The sequence below is a fragment of the Arachis hypogaea genome, chromosome 12 (assembly GCF_003086295.3).
Source record: "Arachis hypogaea cultivar Tifrunner chromosome 12, arahy.Tifrunner.gnm2.J5K5, whole genome shotgun sequence".
Classification (NCBI taxonomy): domain Eukaryota; kingdom Viridiplantae; phylum Streptophyta; class Magnoliopsida; order Fabales; family Fabaceae; genus Arachis; species Arachis hypogaea.
Genome location: NC_092047.1, coordinates 51,089,808 through 51,095,701, shown reverse-complemented (window position 1 = coordinate 51,095,701; position 5,894 = coordinate 51,089,808). Strand labels below are relative to the sequence as shown.

Below are 5,894 nucleotides of genomic sequence, written 5' to 3'. Positions count from 1 at the left end.
TTTTACTCAGCTGGCCCACTTGTGCTTCCAAATTTCTAATGGAAGACCTTGTTTCATTCATGAAGCTCACAGTGGCCTTGGACAGATCAGAGACTAAGTTTGCCAGATTAGAAGTATTTTGTTCAGAGTTCTGTGTTTGTTGCTGAGTGGATGATGGAAAAGGTTTATTATTGTTAAACCTGTTTCTTCCACCATTATTAAAGCCTTGTTGAGGCTTTTGATCCTTCCATGAGAAATTTGGATGATTTCTCCATGATGAGTTATAGGTGTTTCCATAAGGTTCACCTAAGTAATTCACCTCTGCTATTGCAGGGTTCTCAGGATCATAAGCTTCTTCTTCATAAGAAGCCTCTTGAGTACTGTTGGATGCAGCTTGCATTCCATTCAGACTCTGAGAAATCATATTGACTTGCTGAGTCAATATTTTATTCTGAGGCAATATGGCATTCAGAGTATCAATTTCAAGAACTCCCTTCTTCATAGGCGTCCCATTGTTCACAGGATTCCTTTCAGAAGTGTACATGAACTGGTTATTTGCAACCATGTCAATGAGTTCTTGAGCTTCTGCAGGCGTTTTCTTTAGGTGAATGGATCCACCTGCAGAAGTGTCCAGTGACATTTTTGATAGCTCAGATAAACCATCATAGAATATATCCAGGATGGTCCATTCTGAAAGCATGTCAGAAGGACACTTTTTGGTCAACTGTTTGTATCTTTCCCAAGCTTCATAGAGGGATTCACCTTCTTTCTGTCTGAAGGTTTGAACATCAGCTCTAAGCTTGCTCAGCTTTTGAGGAGGAAAGTACTTGGCTAAGAAAGCCGTGACCAGCTTATCCCAAGAGTTCAGGCTGTCTTTGGGTTGAGAATCCAACCATAATCTAGCTCTGTCTCTTACAGCAAAAGGGAAAAGCATGAGCCTGTAGACTTCAGGATCTACTCCATTAGTCTTAACAGTATCACATATCTGCAAGAATTCAGTTAAGAACTGAAAAGGATCTTCAGATGGAAGTCCATGAAACTTGCAGTTCTGCTGCATCAGAGAAACTAATTGAGGTTTCAGCTCAAAGTTGTTTTGCTCCAATGGCAGGAATGGAGATGCTTCTTCCATGTAAATTGGAATTAGGTGCAGTAAAGTCACCAAGCATCTTCCTTACATTATTATTATTTTCGGCTGCCATCTCCTCTTCCTGTTCGAAAATTTCTGAAAGGTTATTTCTGGATTGTTGTAATTTAGCTTCTCTTAGTTTCCTTTTCAGAGTCCTTTCAGGTTCTGGATCTGCTTCCACAAGAATGTTCTTATCCTTGCTCCTGTTCATATGACAAAGAAGAAGGCACAGAAAAATAATAATAATAATAGAGATCCTTTATACCACAGTATAGGGATCCCTGTGTGAGTAGAAGAAGAGGGGGAGACAAAGAATGTAATATAATGGAAGAAACACAACTGTGAGGAGGGTTGAGATGTGAGATTAGATGTTAGTAGATGAATAAATAAATAGAATAAGATGGGAGAGGGAGAATTTTCGAAAAATATTTTTGAAAAAGAGTTAGTGATTTTTGAAAATGGTTTTTGAAAAATGTTAGTATTTTTCAAATTTTTTTTTAAAATAAAAATAAGAATAATTAGTTAATTAAAAAGAAATTTTTGAAAAAGAGGGGATACATTTTCGAAAATTAGAGAGAGAGATAGTTAGTTAGGTGGTTTTGAAAAAGTTAAGAAACAAACAAAAAGTTAGTTAGTTAGTTGAAACAAATTTTGAAAAGATGAGAGGTTAGGAAGTTAGAAAAGATATTTTGAAATCAAATTTTTGAAAAAGATAAGATAAGAAGATATTTTTGAAAAGATATGATAGAAGTTAGTTTTTGAAAAAGATTTGATTTTTAAAATCACAATTAATGACTTGATTCACAAGAAATCACAAGATATGATTCTATAACTTAAAGTTTGAATCTTTCTTAACAAGCAAGTAACAAACTTGAAATTTTTGAATCAAAACATTAATTGATTATGTTATTTTCGAAAATTATTTGATAAAAATAAGAAAAAGATTTTTGAAAAATATTTTTGGAATTTTCGAAAATAACTAAGAAATTTGAAAAAGATTTGATTTTTGAAAAAGATAAGATTTTTAAAATGAAAATTTGATTTGACTCATAAAAACAACTTGATTTTAAAAACTTTTGAAAAAGTCAAATCTAATTTTCAAATTTATGAGAGAGAAAGAGGGAAAGATATTTTTTTGATTTTTAAATTTTTATGATGAGAGAGAAAAACACTAAAAAGATGCAATGCATGAAATTTTTAGATCAAAACATGTGATGCATGCAAGAATGCTATGAATGTCAAGATGAACACCAAGAACACTATGAATGTCAAGATGAACATCATAGACACAATTTTGAAAAATTTTTAATGCAAGGAAAACATGCAAGACACCAAACTTAGAATTCTTTAATGCTTAGACACTAAGAATTCAAGAATGCATATGAAAAACATTAAACAACACAAAACAAAAAATCATCAAGATCAAACAAGAAGACTTACCAAGAACAACTTGAAGATCATGAAGAACCTATGAATGCATGAATTTTCGAAAAAAATGCAAGATGCATATGCAATTGACACCAAACTTATAACATGACACATGACTCAAACAAGAAACAGAAAAATATTTTTTTTGATTTTTATGATTTTCTAATTTTTTTTTGGATTTTTATTTTATATTTTTTGAAAATTATTTAGAAAAAGAAAAATAAGGATTCAAAATTTTGAATATGAATTCCAGGAATCTTATGCTCTAAAGCTCCAATCAAAGGGTCAGGCTTGGCTCAATAGCCAGCCAAGCTTTAGTATGTAACTCAAACATGACACGCCTGACATTCCTTACATTCAACAGCCAATTGGCTAAGAAAGATAAAGAAGCTCTTCTCTTGAGTATAAGAATTGAGACATGGCTTTACAGCCAGCCAGGCTTCAACATGCTTCATGAAACACTAGAATTCATTCTTAAAAATTCTGAAGCCATAGAATAATTTATTTTTGAAAACATTTTTTTTTCGAAAACAAAAGAAAAATTTTTGAAAGATTTTTGAAAAATTTTTGAAAACAAAACAAAAAGAAAATTACCTAATCTGAGCAACACGATGAACCGTCAGTTGTCCATACTCGAACAATCCCCGGCAATGGCGCCAAAAACTTGGTATGCGAAATTGCTACTCAGGTTGTGAATTGTTGTTCGAAATTGATTCCCTGGCAATGGCACCAAAAACGGATGCACAGAACCATGGTCTAAACATATCTTCACAACTTCGCATAACTAACCAGCAAGTGCACTGGGTCGTCCAAGTAATACCTTACGTGAGTAAGGGTCGAATCCCACGGAGATTGTCGGTATGAAGCAAGCTATGGTCACCTTGTAAATCTCAGTCAGGCGGATATCAAATGGTTATGAAGTTTTCGAAAATAATATAATAAAATAGGGATAGAAATACTTATGTAATTCATTGGTGAGAATTTCAGATAAGCGAATTGAGATGCTTTCGTTCCTCTGAACCTCTGCTTTCCTGCCATCTTCATCCAATCAGTCTTACTCCTTTCCATGGCTGGCTTTATGTGATACATCACCACTGTCAATGGCTACTTTCGGTCATCTCTCGGAAAAATGATCCAATGCCCTGTCACGGCACGGCTAATCGTCTGGAGGCATCACCCTTGTCAATGGCTTCATCTTATCCTCTCAGTGAAAATGGTCAACGCACCCTGTCACGGCACGACTATTCATCTGTCGGTTCTCGATCATGCTGGAATAGGATTTACTATCCTTTTGCGTCTGTCACTAACGCCCTGCAATCGCGAGTTTGGAGCTCGTCACAGTCATTCAATCATTGAATCCTACTTGGAATACCTTCCGGATTCTCTTGAATGCCGCCATCATTCTAGCTTACGCCACAAAGATTCCGATTAAGAGATCTAAGAGATACTCATTCAGTCAAAGGTAGAACGGAAGTGGTTGTCAGGCACGCGTTCATAGGGAATGATGATGATTGTCACGTTCATCACATTCAGATTGAAGTACGAATGAATATCTTAGAAGCGAAACAAGATGAATTGAATAGAAAACAGTAGTACTTTGCATTAATCTTTGAGGAACAGCAGAGCTCCACACCTTAATCTATGGAGTGTAGAAACTCTACCGTGAAAAATACATAAGTGAGAGTCCAGGCATGGCCGAATGGCCAGCCCCTCTGATCTAAGAACCAGGCGTCCAAAGATGTCTAATACAATAGTAAAAGGTCCTATTTATAATAAACTAGTCACTAGGGTTTACAGGAGTAAGTAATTGATGCATAAATCCACTTCCCGGGCCCACTTGGTGTGTGCTTGGGCTGAGCTTTGAGTGTTGCACGTGTAGAGGTCCTCCTTGGAGTTGAACGCCAGCTTTTGTGCCAGTTTGGGCGTTCAACTTTGGTTTTGGCTCCTTTTCTGGCGCTGGACACCAAATTTGGGCAGAAAGCTGGCGTTGAACGCCAGTTTATGTCATCTATTATTGGAAAAAGTATGGATTATTATATAATTCTGGAAAGCCCTGGATGTCTACTTTCCAACGCAATTGGAAGCGCGCCATTTCGAGTTCTGTAGCTCCAGAAAATCCAATTTGAGTGCAGGGAGGTCAGAATCCAACAGCATCAGCAGTCCTTCTTCAACCTCTGAATCTGATTTCTGCTCAAGTCCCTCAATTTCAGCCAGAAAATACCTGAAATCACAGAAAAACACACAAACTCATAGTAAAGTCCAGAAATGTGAATTTAACATAAAAACTAATGAAAACATCCCTAAAAGTAACTAGATCCTACTAAAAACATACTAAAAACAATGCCAAAAAGCGTATAAATTATCCGCTCATCAATCAGCAACCTCCGGTTATTCTAAGATGTGTCTCTCTGACAAGGAGAAGGCAGATCAGCTCATGCCTCCTGCCGACTCAAAGAGGTTTGCTAATCTTTATTGTGAGCTCCAGTTTTCGCTCTTTCAGCGACGGCATCTCAACCTGGAGAAGAAACTAGCTATCCCCTCCGATTTGAGGTGGTCTACTGAGCCTCGGATTGAGGAGAGGGGCTGGACTTTCTTGGATAGAGAGCTAGCCAGAGTGAACGAGTCTTAGGTCCGCGAGTTTTACTGCAACTTCTTCAGAGTGACCCTTGATGCGGTTCACCTGAGAGGCAGACAGATTATGGTGACAGAGGCAGATATTGAGGAGGTCCTCCACTGTCAGCCCAAAGTTAGTGACAAGGACACTTTTCAGAGGGCTGAGGCGGAGACGCATAGCCTAACCTTTGACTATGATGCACTGAGGAGTGTGGTTGCCCAGCTGGACGGCCCTTGGGAGATGGATGCTTCAAAAGTGAAACCCAAGGGGATGAGATTTGATTATTTGACGAAGGAGGCTAAGATATGGTAGTAGATACTTGCCCATTAAGCCATGCCTAGCTCTCACTTCACGGAGATTCCAGTTGACATGCTAGTCCTGATTGGGTGCATCATTGAGGGGAAGGAGCTGTACTTTCCCCAGCTTATCAGAAAGTTCATGTGGCGAGCCCATATCAGGGGCACCCTCCCTTTTCCTAGTTTGGTCACGGAGCTTGCTCACAGGGCTGGAGTACCATGGCTTCCAGATGATGAGTCACTACCAGCAGTCCACGGAAAGGAGAAGGTTATTCCGTGGGGGACGTGGGTGAGTGACAGACCACCAGCCCGTGTGGAAACCGAGCTTCCACAGCTGCAGCATCTGGGCCGTCCTCTTCTTCAGCTGTAGCCGGCCTCTCTACAGCACCAGCTACATCTACCAGACCAGCACTACCACAATCAGCACCCCAGCCGACCTACCGACTCGTGC

General features: G+C 38.5%; 1 non-coding gene across 1 annotated transcript; it reads left to right on the top strand.

The window, feature by feature from the left end:
• The first annotated feature begins 673 nt into the window (after positions 1–673).
• On the top strand, positions 674–781 carry LOC112730947 (small nucleolar RNA R71). Its single transcript, XR_003166747.1, has one exon. It is a non-coding gene; the product is annotated as a small nucleolar RNA R71 (small nucleolar RNA).
• Positions 782–5,894: the final 5,113 nt, after the last annotated feature.